This window comes from Berghia stephanieae, chromosome 15, assembly GCF_034508935.2.
Source record: "Berghia stephanieae isolate SIO BIC M18660-M18661 chromosome 15, UCSD_Bste_1.3, whole genome shotgun sequence".
NCBI lineage: Eukaryota > Metazoa > Mollusca > Gastropoda > Nudibranchia > Aeolidiidae > Berghia > Berghia stephanieae.
The window spans coordinates 5,660,902-5,679,300 of NC_088374.1; the positions used below are offsets into that span (position 1 = coordinate 5,660,902).

The following is an 18,399-nucleotide window of genomic DNA, read 5'->3' on the forward strand; positions in this document are numbered from 1 at the left end:
GTGATAAAACTACTGACTAAACTCTCTCCTTACCACCCATTTTCAGAGTTTCCCACAAAACGTCACGCCCATCAAACACAAAAATAGAGTTTTCTTACTCAAACAGAAATCCAACAAGTACCTTCTAAACACAATATTTTTCAGTAAAATGAGCTCTATAATACACTGTCAAATTTTTATAGCTATAACAAAAATATTTCTTTAAATTTTGTGATGTTCATAAGAAATCAGAATGATAAAATTTTTGGATGTATCGTAATGATTTTCCTATGGTTGGTAAGGAGAGGGTTGCGGGTGGTTGGATGGGAGCATCACCCTTGAATCATATACCTATGATGTTCGCATGGGTGTACGATCCGATAGTGATGTCGTTTCTTCTTCTCTTTACTAGCCTATCCTGCTTCTTTGGTTTGTGATTGTATTTTTGACAGGGGATTTTTTTTTTCTGTAAATCTTCTGTCTGTTTGTTCTTGGTTATTTATAATTTAGCTTATGATATCTTTAGGTTATGATTTTGATTTACATTTGTACTATTTTTGTTAGATTGCTTGTTTTTTTGTTTCAGCAGTCTCTCATATAACCTCAATTGTGTTGGAAGAGACCTAAAGCAACAAACAAAAAAAAGGAGAGGGTTAAAGCATTTATAGTTTGTCCTTTGTGATTTTCTCAGTTTTAATCATGAATGAAGATATTGTAAATGATTTTTCAACTGAAGTCCCTATAGGGAATGAGATTAGCGGAAGAGTAGCATCCCTTGATTGGACGTCACCCATAGTCTGTGACGTCACTGGCGGAAAAGTTATTAGAGAGAGAACGTCATGTCGGTGGTTGTGCACATGCGTCTCTCGTCCTCACTTCCGGTGAAAGCGGCTTGAGACAGTTCAAAACCAAATTGACGTTTCTCTCTGTAAGGTGACGTCCAATCAAGGGACGCTACTCTTCCGTTAATCTCATTCCCTATACCCCAAGGTTTTTTTTTGGTTTCCAATTGTTTTTCACTGTATCAGAGTTTCACTTCGTGCGACTCAAATTGGATTGTTTTGTTTTTTTCAAGTCAGCCTCTTGTTTTATTTAATTATATATTTATTTTAAGGAATCAAAGGTAGATTTTTTACTAAGCTCTAAGTGCCATCGTTATGATGTGTTGTTTTCGTATCTCACAAGTCTTACTGGGTGGGGATCCTGACCTCCCATAGCGGGCAGGGAGGTACACACTGTGTCTTCTATCCCCTTATATCTGTTTTCCAACATGCTTTCTGTCTTTGTCTTGGAATGAGATTACTTTGTTTTTTTTCCTGGCCCTGGTCGGAGTCCTGGCTGGGAAGGAAACAGTCAAATGCATAGTTATTGTTTTGGAAGATGATATTTTTTTCCTTGTAAATCATCTCTCTGTAATGTATTATTGTTATTTTAATGTATAATGTAGGCATTTGAGTGTGTTCCTCTTTGTTGGATTTTGTTCTTGTGTCCGGATGAGACTTATAGGTGATCTCAAACTAAGTACATTGGTGATATGCTCTTGGAATCTACATCTGATCCCTATTTGTTCCCAGTTCCCCTATGTCTTACTTTCTCTTGGATGCTTCAATTGTAATTCTAGAACTTTTTACTATCCCATTTTCTTCCTTTTTACTGGCGCTGATATAACCTAAATGTGTTGCAAGCGCCGTAAAACCCTTAAAAACAAAAACAAAACAGTGAATGACATAATCAGTCGGATGGTGAACCGAGATATTGCCAAGTTTAGTTAGAAGGTCAATTTTTATCAAAAATGAGTTTTTGTCATAAATGATTAAATCAACCCTTTTTGTACATCTTCGGGAAATATCACAGCTTAATTTCACTTCTAAATACTTTTTACAGTTAGTCAAGTTGGAAAAGTATGAAATTTGAGAAAAGTTGCTGGATACCTTTCCCATACATCTGACCATAACTTCATTAAAAAATCACCCGATTTACTTCAAATAAAGATTAAAATGATCTGGGGAGCGTATTCTTTCAGAAAATGCAATTAAAAAATAAATGCAAATACAAAATTGTCACCTTCTGACTGAAAATGTCTTGCACTGACACAATATGTCCATCTGTAACCCATTGCTTTTAAAAGAAAGGTATTTACTATGCAGAGAGTAATAAGCGAAAATGAATATAAAGCTTAAAAAAAACAAACCCCCAACAAAATACCAAACACGGAATGTTTCAGGTTCAAAATCCTTCTTCAGCCAACAACAACAAAACTCCCACGAAAAAACACAAACGTCTCTCCTGGTTTTTTGAGTAAAATATTTATGTTATAATTGTTTTTGTTGTTGTTTTTTTTTTTTTTCTAGCTGGCCGAAGAAGGATTTTTAGCCTGAAGCATTTGTGCGACTGTGACCAGGTTTTTTGTTCTAGACCGTCACAAATTTTATTTATTTCTTTGTTTGTTTATTTATTTATTTGTTTATTTATTTATTTATTTATTTATTTATTTATTTATTTATTTCAAGGAATGAAAGGTAGATTTGTTACTAAGCTCTCATCGTCATCATGTGTTGTTTTAGTCTTATCTTACCCAACATGTTTTATTTCTAATTTTACTTTTAAAATTCTTACATTGTGCCTTTCTCCTCCTAGTGCTGCATTGTGTTTTGTAGAAAATATGTCCTCATGCTTAATTAACCCCATTGCTTTTAAAAGGTATCCACTAAGCGAAAATGAATGTAGCAACTTCAACAAAAAAAAAAAAAAAAGAAAAAAAAGATGTTTAGATACCAAACATGGAACGTTTTGGGCTCAAAAAAACTCTTCTTCTGCCTACAACAACCCCCCCCCCCCCCCCAAAAAAAAAAAAACAAAAAAAAAACAAAACAAAAAAAAAAACAACACAATTAATAATGAAGATAATAATAATAATAATAATAATAATAATAATAATAATAATAATAATAATAATAATAATAATAATAATAATAATAATAATAATAATAATAATAATAATAATACACATTTATACAGCGCTCATTCTCGTGTAAAACACAAGCTCTGGGCACTTTACAATATAAATTATCAATTTTAAGTGAAAAAAAAATAAAAAAATAAAAACATAAATACACAAACTGTTTTTTTTTTTTTTTTTTTTTTTAAAGTAATGTATTTGCGTTTAAATTATTTCTTTTTTGGATTTTTTTTTGGTTCTTGTTGGCTGAAGAAGGGTTTTGAGCCTAAAACGTTCCGTGTTTGGTATTTTAAAAAAAAATTATTATTTTTAGGTTATGACATTCAATTTTCGTTGAGTAGATCCCATTTAAAAATTCTAAAACTTTTTTTTGCAATCATATTTTCCTCCCTCCTTTTTACTGGTGCTGATATATGAACTTAATGAATGTGTTGCAGACGCCGTAAATCTCTTTTTAAAAATACAAAAACAAAATAAATCATTACATACGAATTGAATTTAAGGTGGGTGGTGGGGGGGGGGGGTGTCCTTTGTTATTTGTTTATGTGGTCTTAGTCAAAATCATTTTTTGGGTTAGGGCTAGGGGGAAAGGGGGGGGGGGGGGTGTCCTTGTTTTTTTGTTTATGTGGTCTTAGTCAAAACCATTTTATGGGTTAGGGCTAGGGGGAGGGGGGGGGGGGGGGTGTCCTTTGTTTTTTTGTTTATGTGGTCTTAGTCAAAACCATTTTATGGGTTAGGGCTAGGGGGAGGGGAGGGGTTGGGTGTCCTTGTTTTTTTGTTTGTGTGGTCTTAGTCCAAACCATAATTTGTATGACGGCCTTTGTGCTTTATTCATAACTCGAATACTGTGTGTAATTGATGTGATGTGATGTGATATATTTACAATAGCTGCCAACCAATACGATAAAATCCTACTTAGTACGATTTGGCCAATCCAGAAAAAGAAAAGAAATCCAGAAAAAAAAAGAAGAAAATCTGATTAAAATTAAGCTTTTTAAGCCCAAGCCTCAGTAATCTGCTTCTGTCACCACCTCCCCATCACTTATGCCTACCCAGTATGATGATAAAGGTAAGCTTCTCTCAGTTTTACAGTTCTGACCATTCTAGTACTTAAGTACATTAATAAATATGCCATTTTAAGAAGACATGAATTGGGCGTCCGCGTCGCACCGCGTATAATAATATGTTTTTGCATTTTGAAAAGTTGGCAGCTATGCAAAACTATGTAATATATTACAGTGATATTATACAATTATATTATATTACAATAATATATGATATATCGAAATAATATGCAATGTCCCCGTACAGCGACATATTGAATTGTAATGTTTACCAAATCTTGATGCATATCCCTACCGGTTCCGAAATCCGTTTTTGTGCTTTTATGTTTATATATTTTAAGAATTATTCGTGGGTGGTTGGATGGGAGCATCACCCTTGAATCATATACCTATGATGTTCGCATGGGTGTACGATCCGATAGTGATGTCGTTGGATGGGAGCATCACCCTTGAATCATATACCTATGATGTTCGCATGGGTGTACGATCCGATAGTGATGTCGTTTCTTCTTCTCTTTACTAGCCTATCCTGCTTCTTTGGTTTGTGATTGTATTTTTGACAGGGGATATTTTTTTTCCTGTAAATCTTCTGCCTGTTTGTTCTTGGTTATTTATAATTTAGCTTATGATATCTTTAGGTTATAATTTTGATTTACATTTGTACTATTTTTGTTAGATTGCTTGTTTTTTTGTTTCAGCGGTCTCTCATATAACCTCAATTGTGTTGGAAGAGACCTAAAGCAACAAACAAACAAAATTATTCGTGACCCCTCGTCTCAAAACGGTATTAAGTCGGGATGATTAAGATGCTGAAAATGGAATTTGTAGCCGGAAATATCAGACTTCAGTCGAGTCTATATTATGCTTTATAGAGGAGATGGAATATCATATTTTACTGTGTTAAATACCAACGTTTCATATTTTTGACCAGTTTGACTATAATTTGACTTTTTAGGATCTGGTCCATCCCGACATAATACTGTTTTGAGATGATGGGTCACATTTTGTTTAAATTTGCTAGTTGTTTTTGAATCGAACAATATGGCCAAGACAGCATATTGTTGTTTTGATTAGTTTGAAGATGAATTCTCTTCACCTCACTGTCCTCTGGGTGGGGGTTCCTCACCTCCCATAGTGGGCAGGGAGGCACTTACTTACTTACTGTGTCTTCTATCCCCTTATATCTGTTCACCTCCCCTGTTTATATTCATTCATGAACATTACTTTTGACAAATCTTATAATCTTAGGGAATGATGTTTACCAAGTGCTTTGTAAATCCGCCCACACTCGATTCTGTCATCATTCCATCGGTGATAACATTTTATCACGAGATTTTGCTCGATTGCTCTCTTGAATTTTTCACTTTTTGAGGTCGAAAATTCGTTGCGATGAACCGATGTTTGTTGCAATTAATCGGTGAGTTTTTAATAGGATTAATTCGGTTTCTTAGGAAATGTGTTGCGATTAACCGAACGTTGCGATTAAGAGAATTGCGATTATTCGGATTATTCGGAGTGGACTGGAGACAACAGGTCTGGGTTGTTCACATAAAAGACAATGTGACATAAAAATGAAAATGAAAATTCCCTTTATTCATCCCAAGGGGAAATTTGTCTCTACGGTCTATTCCGAGGGAAGACTGGAATAACCCAGGCGTCAGCTAGCTGAAAATTGAGCTAGAGTGAGGTGACTTGCTCAAGACCACACAGTGCAGTGTAGGGTGATCGAACTCGGTTCCTTTCGGGCACGAAGCAAAGACCTTAACCTCTGAGCCATGTTTCCCCTAATTTTATTAATTAATAATTAATTTTAATAGTTCAATTTCTTTTTTTTTTCTCTGATTTGAAGAATATTGAAGTTTGCTTTCTAGAATGCCAAAATTTTTAATTGCTTTTAAAAACAAATTGTTTTGTTTAATTAAACAGCTTTTACTATATTAAAAGATAAATTTGTGTTCACTTATTTGGTTATCGATTCTAATGTGATAGCTCCCATAGTGGGCAGGGAGGTACATACTATGTCTTCTATCCCCTTATATCTGTTTTCCAACATGCTTTCTGCCTTTGTCTTGGGATGAGATTACTTGGTTTTGTCCTGGCCCTGGCCGGAGTCCTAGCTGGGAGGGAAACAGTCAAATGCATAGTTATTGTTTTGGGAGATGATATTTTTTTTCCTTGTAAATCATCTCTCTGTTATGTATTAATATATTTGTTATTTTGAGTGTATAATGTAAGCATTTGAGTGTATTCCTCTTTGTTGGATTTTGTGCTTGTCTGGGTGAGACATATAGGTGATCTCAAACTAAGTACATTGATGGTATGTTCTTGGAATCTACATCTGATCCCTATTTGTTCCCAGTTCCCCTATGTCTTACTTTTTCTTGGGTGCTTTGATTGTAATTCTAGAACTTTTTACTATCCCATTTTCTTCCTTTTTACTGGCGCTGATATAACCTAAATGTGTTGCAAGCGCCGTAAAACCCTTAAAAACAAAGAAACTAATGTGATAGGGTGGGTGGGTGTCTTGGACTCCCCCCCCCCCCCATGGTGAGCAGGAGGTCATACTGTGTCTTCTATCCCCTTACATCTGTTTTCCGAGTGTATTCCTCTTAGTCTTAGTAGGGACCTGTGCTTGTGCCTGGATGAGACTTTTAGGTGATCTCAAACTAAGTACATTGATGGTGTGCTCTTGGAATCTACATCTGTTCTCTATTTGAACCAATTCCCCTTTGTCTTACCTTTTCTTGGGTGCTTTAACTGTAATTCTAGAACTTTACTGGTGCTGATATAACCTTAATGTGTTACAAGAGCCGTAAAACACTTAAAAACAAATAAACAATAATAGTTTTTTCCAAGCCCTGGCCGGAGTCCTCGACTGGGAGGAAAGCAGTCTAATATGTACAGTTATAGTTTTGGGAGATAACCCCCTGCCCTTGTCAATCATCTCTCTCTGTTAAGTAACCGGAGTTATAATTCCTTGTTTTGATTATATCTTGTTGACATTTGTTCCTGTTAGAAAAATCCTGCACTGGTGTCTGGATGAGACTTTTAAGTGATCTCTATAGATAGTATGCGCTTGACTAAGAAGCTCATAACATTGCCATCCGGAAGTATAACGGACCAACACACAAAACTGTGTGTAACCATGAACGTTTATAGTCAGGCTAATACGGTTTAGTGAGAATTACTCATAAACGCGGATGGCAAAAAACAATAACAAAGACCTGTTTGACGTCAACTTCGAACTATCTATATTTCAGGCCTCGAAGTGGGCCGGGAAAACCGGGAAAAGCCGGGAACTTTATTTTGAAATTTCCCGACCGGGAAAAGCCGGGAAAATCGGTGAAAATTGTCTGGGGCATGGAAAAAGCCGTGAGAAAAATTTAGGTGAACAACAACCCAACATGTATTCTTCCGCGTAATCATTACCCAACCTGCGAACGATCGGCTTAGAGCATGGCAGCAGCCTCTTATGGTTTCCTCACACTACTAGGCCCTATGTTATGACGATCGACCCAATCAGCAAAGTCCGGTCCGCATTCGTAGAGTACACAGACTATTACCATGTTTCCTGTGCATGACGTATTTATAGTGGTTTAGAGTCATCGCTGAAACACTGGAAGACGGCAATGGGATAGTTGCGTCAGTTGTTGAATAAATTATCCAGGCACGGTTGATAAGTAAAAAAAACAAATTATGTTCTAGTTACATTTGAAACAAACAATGTATATCACTGATCTCGTCTCATTGAGATATAAAGAATGATATAACAATCAAGAAAATCGGCCGATAAATAAAAAAGTTGCTAAAAAAGCTGAAATAAACAAAAGCAATTTTTAAAATCGAATTTATTCGTAAAACAGTTGGTTTTCAACCGATTTTTCTGAAACAAGGACCAATGTTCTTCTTTTTTCAAGCCGATTTCAACAATGTGACTTTCAAATTCCTGAGAATTATATTTTTTACTTTTAGATTTTAGCTTTTAGGCCTACTCAAAAAGGTGTTATATTCCTTGCCACTTGCACAACAATAGCGTAATACATCGACGGCGAGAAGCGTCTTTGTTTCGACCAGCCGGTTCGGTTAGATAGCCTGTGATTGGTCGAAAGACTTAAAGACGCTTGATTCACTCAGTCGACTCATCATTGTCGACAAGACAAGAGTGCTAGAAACATACATCCCTCCCCTCATCTTAGTAGTGTGTGTGTGAGTGTGTGTGTGTTTGTTTTTTTGTTTTTTTTTGTTTTGTTTTTGACTTGGTCATGAATGCGACTGTTAGCTAAGCTAAGAAAGACGGTCGACGTCCTTGGGCTACTTTAATTAATTTTCGTGACTTGTTATTCAATTATTTGGAGATGGCAGATTAAGGTCGTTTGCTCATTGTAATTTGTACTAAGTTTGTTTTGTCTGTCTCTAGATTAACTAGCTTTATTTCATTCATGTGCAATTCAATAAGTAGGCCACAAGTCTTTGGACGCTACTTTCTCTCTCATAGTAATATTCAAATGTCTTTTTCTCTCTTTTGATTTCTCTTCTCTTTGTCTCTTTTCTCCCCATCTCTCTCTCTCTCTCTCTCTCTCTCTCTCGCTCTCTCTCGCTCTCTCTCTCGCTCTCTCTCTCTCTGTCTCTCTTTTTTTTTAAATATTTTTTTTGCATGTTGTAGGAGGCATAGACTTTACAGGAATACGTCCAAGTATTAATAGCCAGAGTAAATATATTTCTTTCTCTCAGTCTCAGCCACTCTCTTTTTCACTCACATCTCTCTCTCTCTCTCTCTCTCTCTCTCTCTCTCTCTCTCTCTCTCTTTTTCCTTTTTTTCCCCACGGATGGTGTAGGCTTAGATATTGGATGGCTTGTTATAGTAATATGTACTACGAGTCAATAATTTCCCCCTCTTTTCTGATTCTCTCTCTCTCTCTCTCTCTCTCTCTCTCTCTCTCTCTCCCTCCCTCCCTCTCTCTCTCTCTTTCTCTCTCTCTCTCTCTATATATATATATATATATATATATATTATTATATATATATATATATATATATATATATATATATATATATATATAGGTAGTGGTAACTGGTCTAGAATTGATGAATATGCTTGAAAATTACTACCTTAAAATTTTCTCTAGAGCCTGGAAAAAACCAGGAAAAAACCGGGAAAAAGCAGGGAAAAATATTTTCCTGAATCACTTCTAGGCCTGTATATTGATGGTATGCTCTTGGAATCTCTCTCTCTCTCTCTCTCTCTCTCTCTCTCTCTCTCTCTCTCTCTTTCTCTGTGGCATGTCACTTGGACGTAGCCTCCCACACAGTCCTTCGGAAGAAGTCTCTGTCTTGTGCCCATCTGCCACATTCCGTCACGCCGTTGTTGAACCATTCCTGTATATCCTGTTGCCATCTTCTTTGTGGTCTTCCTCTGCCTCTTTTGCCCTCCGCCATGCCCTCCAGTACATCTCTCTCTAGTGTGTCGTGTCTTTTCAGGTGCCCAAAGTAATTGAGTTTCAGCTTTTTTATCTTACTCATTAGCAGGGACTTTTTTAGTCCTAGTGTTTTCATGATGTTTGCATTGCTTTCTTTGTTTGTCCACGGGATGCGTAAGATTTTTCTATAGCATTTCATTTCGAAGGCGGTTATTCTCTTTTCTGATTCTTTGGTTATAGACCATGTCTCGCATCCATATATTGCAGTAGGAAAAATACAGGATGTTAGGATCTTCATTTTCAGTCTGACTTCCTCGCTCTTCTTGGAATCTACATTTAATTAATTTGTTCCTTATTTGAAAAAACAAAACATTCCCTTTGTAAAACCTGCTTACAGGCATCATGGCTCGTGCGGCTATGTGCTCTAGTGGTATGACACTCGCTTTAGGATTGGAAGATCCTGGGTTCGAGCCTCGCTTGGTGCATAGTTGAGTCATTGGAAAAGGCTCTTTACTCAAATTCTCTCATCTTACCCATGTGTATAACGAGTACCTGGCCATAAACAGCGTTGTCTCTGTCCCAAAAAATTGTAAAATCGCCAGACTCTTCATGTCACGAACAACATGTTAAGTGTTGCTATTGGTCAGGGACCCTTTGTAAAGCGCTTTGAACACGTTTAGTGAATACATATTGCTCTATATAAAAGCTCGTCCTTGATCTGCTACTGTTGATTTAGGACCCATTGTAAAGCGCATTGAGCACGTTTAGTGAATACATATTGCTCTATATGAAAGCTCAGGATTTAAAATAATGCTCAAGTTCAAGTTTATAATTTGATTTTAAAAAAACAAACAAACAAAAAAAAAAAACCAACAAAACAAAACAACAAAACAGCACAATGTTTGCCTTTTATTTCAGCGGTGATTTTTGTTACATTAACTTTAACTCACTCATTCCTACGAGATTTTTGCTACTTTTATAAATTGGGGAAAAAAATGTATTCAAAATGATCATTTGCATAGATAGTTTTATTCAACTACCATTTGATTAACATGAAAAAACTAAAACATTAGCTTTGATACTACGCCTATAATATGTCTCACAAAATTCTAAAAATAAATAGGCATGGGGTAAAAGTAACCCCGGGTAATCTACGGATATAGTCGATGTTAGGGTTGAATGAGTTAATGTTAGAATAATCAACCAAAATTTTTCTTGCGGTCGAAATTAACGGAGATATCATCATTGATTAGAGGTTGGTAACCATCTGAAAAAGAAGAGCAATAAATAATAATAATAATAATAATAATAATAATAATAATAATGATAATAATATTAATAATAATAATAATAATAATAATAATAATAATAATAATAATAATAATAATAATAATAATAATAATAATAATAATAACAATAATAATAATAACAATAATAATTATAATGATAATGATATATCAATACTAATGATAATAATAATAATAACAATAATAATAATAATAATAATAATAATAATAATAATAATAATAATAATAATAATAATAATAATAATAATAATAATAATAATAATAATAATAATAATAATAATAATAATAATAACAATAATAATAATAATAATAATGATAATAATGATAATAATAATAACAATGATAATAATAATAATAATAATAATAATAATAATAATAATAATAATAATAATAAAAATAATAATAATAATAATAATAATAATAACAATGATGATGATGATATGATGATGATGATGATGATGATGATGATGATGATGATGATGATGATGATGATGATGATGATGATGATGATGATGATGATGATGATGATGATAATAATAATAATAATAATAATGATAATAATAATAATAATAATGATAATAATAATAATGATAATAATAATAATGATAATAATAATAATAATAATAATAATAATAATAATAATAATAATAATAATAATAATAATAATATAATGATAATAATAATAATAATAATAATAATAATAATAATAATAATAATGATAATGATAATAATAATAATAATAATAATAATAATAATAATAATAATAATAATAATAATAATAATAATAATAATAATAATAATAATAATAATAATAATAATGATAATAATAATTATAATAATAATAAGATCAGATACGATATAAGATATACTTTATCGATCCGGAATGGAAATTATCACAATGTTACACATCATTCACCGTTATATTAGCACAGATTTATACACTGTCATGAACTAATTGGTGAAAATACGAAGCTAATTAAAAGCAACATAAACATCAAATATGATAAAATAAAGTAAAATATTCATAAAATATACAGCAGTTACAAGCAATGCTATAAAATTGGACAGGAAAGTAAAGTAGAGTTGTAATAATGGATTTGTAATGTAACTAGAATTTTGAAAATAGATTGTGAAGGATTGAACATAGCCAACCCAGTTTGATAAAAAGTTGAAATAAAGCATCGTATTTGAATGTATAAATATATTAATAGTGTAGCTTTAAGTATAGCAGAATGTACACATGCATAAATGAATAGGTTTTGGAGACATCTAATTAATGAAAATACGAAGCTAATTATAAAAACAAACTTTTATAATGGTTTTGTAATGTAAATAGAATCATTTGGAAAGGATTGCACATCGTCAACACAGGTTGATAAAAAGTAAAAATAAAGCATAGTATTTGAATGTATAAATGAATAATAAATAATTTAGATATAGCACCATGTAAACATGCATAAATAAATAGATTTTAGAGCGAATATAGTATCTTTCAAATGTCATGTAGTAAAAATCATCCTAAAGTTTCGTATTGCTGATGGTAAAAATGAATCAAAATATCTTTGTTTTTTGGTTTTCATTTTTATTAGTCTGTTACTCCTGTGGCTTATTTTGATTTCGTTGTACAAAGGGTGGAACTCGTCTCTTTGAATTTTGTTAATCTTAACTTTAGCAATATCTTTGTAAAAATCTTCAAAACTGTTACATTCATCATTTCCTAACATTCGATTAACGCTTTATTATTCTATTTATTTGTATTACTTCAGATTGTTTACAATTTCCACCCCAAGCAGCTACACAGAAACAAAAAAGAATTACAATGCAACATTTATAAAACAAAGATAAAATTGCTTTGTCAACATTTATGGAGTACAGTCTCCTCATCATGAATAATCTTGTCTTCATCTTATTAAGCACTTTGCATGAATGATTTGTCCAGTCTAATCTTTCATTGACAAAGTATACCGAGATATTTATACTCCTCTACCCTCCTACCTTTTCGTTTTTAATAATTATATTTTCATGTATATTACCATCTTTCCAAAATCAAATATAACTTCTTTAGTTTTCTTTACAGTAAGTTCTAGATAGTTATTATCACACCATTCAACAAATCTTTTAATTTCGTTATGATAATTCATAATTCAATACATCATCTCCGGTTGTTATCAAGGCTTGAATGGCGGTATCGTCGGCATACTTAAAATATTCACATTACTTGTGCCGCTTATGCAGTCATTTGTGTATATAACGAAAAGTGTTGGAGCAAGAACAGTTCTTTGGGGTGCTCCAGTGTTGGTGATAAGGGTAGAGGATTCAACTTTGTTGTTCTCATCATCCGTCAGGGAAACGAATTGTGGTCGGTCCGTCAAGAATTCTAGTGCCCAGAGTGCAATCGAGGCACTCACCTCCATGGACAGTAGTTTAGGGATTAGTATGTGAGGCTGGATGGTGTTGAATGCACTCGAGAAATCTACAAATAGGGTTCTAACATACCCCTTTGTAGGAGTGTCTAAGTGTTCGTAGGTGTTATGATAAAACACTAATACAGCGTCGTCCACCCCACGCCCTGATTTGTAAGCAAACTGGTTTTTGTCTAGATGTTGTTGTGTACTTTGTTGTAAAAATCTTTGTTGATAAATCTTTTCTAGACATTTCATTGGGATGGATGTCAGCGCTACAGGACGAAAATCAAACATTTCTTTGGCTTTTTGATGTTTTGGAAACCGGAATTATTTTTGAAGTTTTCCAAATTCTTGGAATATGCCCGTTTCTTAGGGACTGATTAAAAATGTGTATACAAATATAGGAAAGTTCATTTGCACACGATTTCAATAAATTTGATGAAATTTGATCAGGTCCGCTTGCTTTATCCACCATAATATGTATTGAACAGTTTAATGACGTTGGCCTGAGTGAAGTCCATTTGTTCATCTGTTCCGTGATGTTTGAGTTGCTCAGTTAGATTGTTGATCTCGTCTGTGAAATCGTGTTTATTGAATCGAGCATAGAAGTTGTTAAGCTTATCTGCATATTCTTTTTCTGTACCCTTTTCTAACTTAAATTTTGAGTTTTTGTTACCGTTCATTCCTGTGACTGTTTTGATATTATTCCACACACCTTTCATGTCATTACCTTTCCGTTTCCTCTCAATATTTTCTTTGTATATGTGACCCTCCGTCTCAAAACGGTATTATGTCGGGATGAATGAGACCCCAAAAAGTGAATTTAGAGATAGATTGATGAGAAATTGGAGCTTAGAAGTTTTTGCAATGCAAGAAATAGTCTTTATACTCCACCAGAACGTACAGAAATTAAACCCAAGTTGGATATTTGTGGCTATGAATTCAATTTCCCTTACCGAGTGGATCCCGACATAATACCGCTTTGATACGGTGGGTCACATATTTGTTTTCCTCTCTCGGATGGCTTTATTTAATTTTCTTTGAACTTTTTTCCTTTCCTCTTGGTCGCCAGTCTTGAATGCATTTTTTTTCTCATTTAATAACTCTTTTATTTTGTCAGCCAAGGTTTGTTATTTCCAAAAGATTTTATTGTTTTTCTTTTCACGAAGTTTTCTTCGCAAAAGGTTATATAGTTAGTTCCGATGTCACAAAGTTCGTCGAGGTCATTTGCTGATTCAATAAAAATACTCCAATAGGATTCAACAGTCGTAACGTCACTTCCTTCCTAATGACGCATGGTAACTTAGCAACACTGGCTCTAAACTATCGGAACAATGGCGGACGCCCGTATGAAATATTTCTCCGGCGAGCATGAAAGCGTATCCAGAGGGGAAAAACCCCCCCATAAATTTGATCATGTTTTGACTTTTACACATTCTGCTCAAAAGACATATGAAAAGTTCTAGCCAGCTTGAAGAATAAAAAGTAATGATTTTCTTTGTTTAGAACCAAGATGGCCCCGGTTGCCGGGCTGCGTGACATCAGACTACTGAATCCAATAGGTGGAGTCGAAGCACTGCCTTAGTGCAGTAGTTGCATCGCTGTCCCATGCCTGAATTTGTCTTTGAACGACTGGGACACAGATATCAATTTGGTTTTGTATTTAGGTATCATAAGTAATAATAATAGTAATAATAATGATAATAATAATAATAATAATAATAATAATAATAATAATAATAATAATAATAATAATAATAATGATAATAATGATAATAATAATAATAATAATAATAATAATAATAATAATAATATAATAATAATAGTAATAATAATAATAATAATAATAATAATAATAATAATAATGATGATGATGATGATGATGATGATGATGATGATGATGATGATGATGATGATGATGGTGGTGATGATGATGATGATGATGATGATGATGATGATGATGATGATGTTAATGATGATGATGATGATGATGATGATGATGATGATGATGATGATGATGATGATGATGATGATGATATGGCTATGTGGTCTAGTGGTATGACACTCGCTTTCGGATCGGAAGGTCCTGGGTTCGAGCCTCGCTCGGCGCATAGTTGAGTCCTTGGAAAAGACTCTTTACTCACATTCTCTCACCCTACTCAGGTGTAAAATGAGTACCTGGCCGTTAACAGCGTTGTCTTTGTCCGAAAAATTGTAATATCGCCTAACAGGCGTCATGTCTCGTCCTAAATGTTAAATGTTGCTGTTGACCAGGGACCCCTTGTAAAGCGCATTGAGCCCGTTAAGTGGATATTGCGCTATATAAATGCTCAATACTCTAATAATGCTGAAAACTTATATAGCGCTATAACTCCGAGACACGAGACTCTAAGCGCTGAAATTATGAATTACTATTACTATGAATCATACTCATTCACACAAACACACACACATACACACACACACACACACACACACACACACACAACACAAACCTCTCTTGCTTCTCATAATATCATCTACTAAAATCGAAACAGATTTGTTTTAAAAGGGAAGCGAACATTTAAAAATAGACATAGGATAGACAAACACTTCCAAGGACTTTGGAACCGGATGAGTAGACAGTTTGACGTCACAATCATGAAGCTCACCTCGACATCGACAGCCATCTGGGCAACCATACGCGTCAATACCTTCACAGACGGCCAGGCAGTTTAGGGAAGGGCCGCAAACTGGAAGAGAGGATGGCGAAAATAATAATATTAATAATAGTAATAATGATGATGATGATGATGATGATGATGATGATGATGATGATGATGATGATGATGATGATGATGATGATGATGAAGAAGATAATAATAACAATATTGATAACAATAATAATAATAATAATAATAATAATTATAATAACAACAACAATAATAGTAATACTACTACTACTACTACTACTACTACTACTACTACTACTACTACTACTACTACTACTACTACTACGTCTACTACTACTACTACTACAACTACTACTACGTCTACTACTCCTACTACTACTACAACTACTACTACTACTACTACTACTACTACTACTACTACTACTACTACTACTACTACTACAACTACTACTACCACAACTACTACTACTACTATTACATTGTCCTATAATGTTGCTGTTGGCTTGGGGCACCTTGTAAAGCGCATTGAGCATGTTTAGTGGACTATATATATTTATATAAAAGCTAAATGTTTCTAGGTGTGAAGTTCTACCCTACATAACACCGTAGGGAGACCATAATGTGTTACATCTACGTACAATGTACTGGTGCTTGCATCGCCATCTCATGGTCACTGCTAGGAATATACGCGCTCAGGGCCAGTCCTGCAAAACAAAACAAAACAAAAAAAAAATCAACAAAGAGAATTGAGTATAAATTAAATTAGGAATGTTTACATACATTAATAAATATGCATACTATTAATTATGTATAGGGAATGAGATTTCAAAACCGATTTATGAGTAGCGCCCCTTTGTTGGAAGTCGCGTCTTGACAACCGACAGACGCTATCGCCATTATAAGTACCAATCATTAGAGGGAAGTTCAGTAAGTTTAGGAAGGGTTGTCTCATCGTATTGTATTATTTATCAACATCTTTTATTTTTAATTTGTAGTCGACCTCATATTTTAACATTTGATAATGGATAAAACTAAAGAAAAGATCTACACGTTGATTATGATATGCATTTTTGTACAGAAATATGAATAATAAATTTTGTATTTGGAGCGGCTTGGCTTGTAGTTGGTTTGTTTAAAAATAACTTCTCCACCGGTGACGTCCAATCAAGGGATGCTACTCTTCCGCTAATCTCATTCCCTATACTTAATATCATGTTTCTATCATTTAATTTAATCGCTCAATTGGCTTCATGATAACGGGAATTTAATTTGTTTTGAAGTGCAGCATTAAAATGTAAGTATTATTATTATTGTTATTATCACCATTATTATTATTATTATTATTATTATTATTATTATTATTATTATTATTATTATTATTATTATTATTATTATTATTATTATTTATTATTATTATTATTATTATTATTATTATTATTATTATTATTATTATTATTTATTACTATTATTGTTATTATTACCATCATCATCATCATCATCATCATCATCATCATCATCATCATCATCATTATTATTACTATTATTATTATTATTATTATTATTATTATTATTATTATTATTATTATTATTATTATTATTATTATTATTATTATTATTATTATTATTATTATTATTATTATTATTATTATTATTATTACTATTATTATTATTATTATTATTATTATTATTATTATTATTATTATTGTTATTATGATTATGATTATTATTATTATTATTATTATTATTATTATTATTATTATTATTATTATTATTATTATAATAATTATTATATTAATTATTATTATTATTTATTACTATTATTGTTATTATTACCATCATCATCAATATCATCATCATCATCATCATCATCATCATCATCATCATCATCATCATCATCATCATCATTATTATTATTAAATTTCTGCCGTTTGTTGGTATCCTATGTTTAGATATTTACACAATAATAATAATTATGAATGAACTTAAATAAATACGTACATAAATAATTTATTGACGTTTGCTTTTCCATTAAGGGTTTTAGGGCGCTTGCAACATATTTAGGACATATCACCGCCAATGAATAGGAAGAAATTGGGATAGTGAAACCCCACCCCCCAACCCAATAAAAAAAAAAACAACAAAAAAAAAACAAAAAACCCCAACAACTTACATTACAATTAAAGCACCCAAGGAAAAGTATGACAAAAGGGAATTTGTTCACATAGGGATTAGATGCAGATTAAAAAAAAACACACCATCAATATACTTAGTTTATATCACCTAAAAGTCACATCCAGACACAAGCACAGGATCCCACTACTAAAATGAATGCACTCAAATGTTTACAAGATATGTTCAAAACAAAATTATAATAACTATCATTTCATCACAGGGAGATGGTTTAGAAGAACTAAAAAATATCATTATCTCCCACCACAAACACTATACATTTAACTGCTTCCCCGTGTGCTAAGGACTCCGGCAAGGGCCCGAACAAAACCAAGTAATCCCGTTCTGAGACAAAGACAGACAACAATTGGAAATCAGATACAGGGGAATAGAAGACTCAACAAGTGACCTCCTGCTGCCCACCGTA

At 33.0% G+C, this 18,399-nt stretch overlaps 1 long non-coding RNA gene across 1 annotated transcript in view; it reads right to left on the reverse strand.

Annotated features, from left to right (window-relative positions):
• Positions 1-10,315: 10,315 nt before the first annotated feature.
• LOC144960686 (uncharacterized) overlaps positions 10,316-18,399 on the reverse strand; it is a 9,541-nt gene continuing 1,457 nt past the window's right edge. Inside the window, exons 2-4 of the long non-coding RNA XR_013642918.1 lie at positions 16,442-16,507; positions 15,783-15,863; positions 10,316-10,686 (exon numbers count right to left, since the gene is read on the reverse strand). This is a non-coding gene — a long non-coding RNA (uncharacterized LOC144960686). The remainder of the gene's footprint in view (positions 10,687-15,782; positions 15,864-16,441; positions 16,508-18,399) is intronic.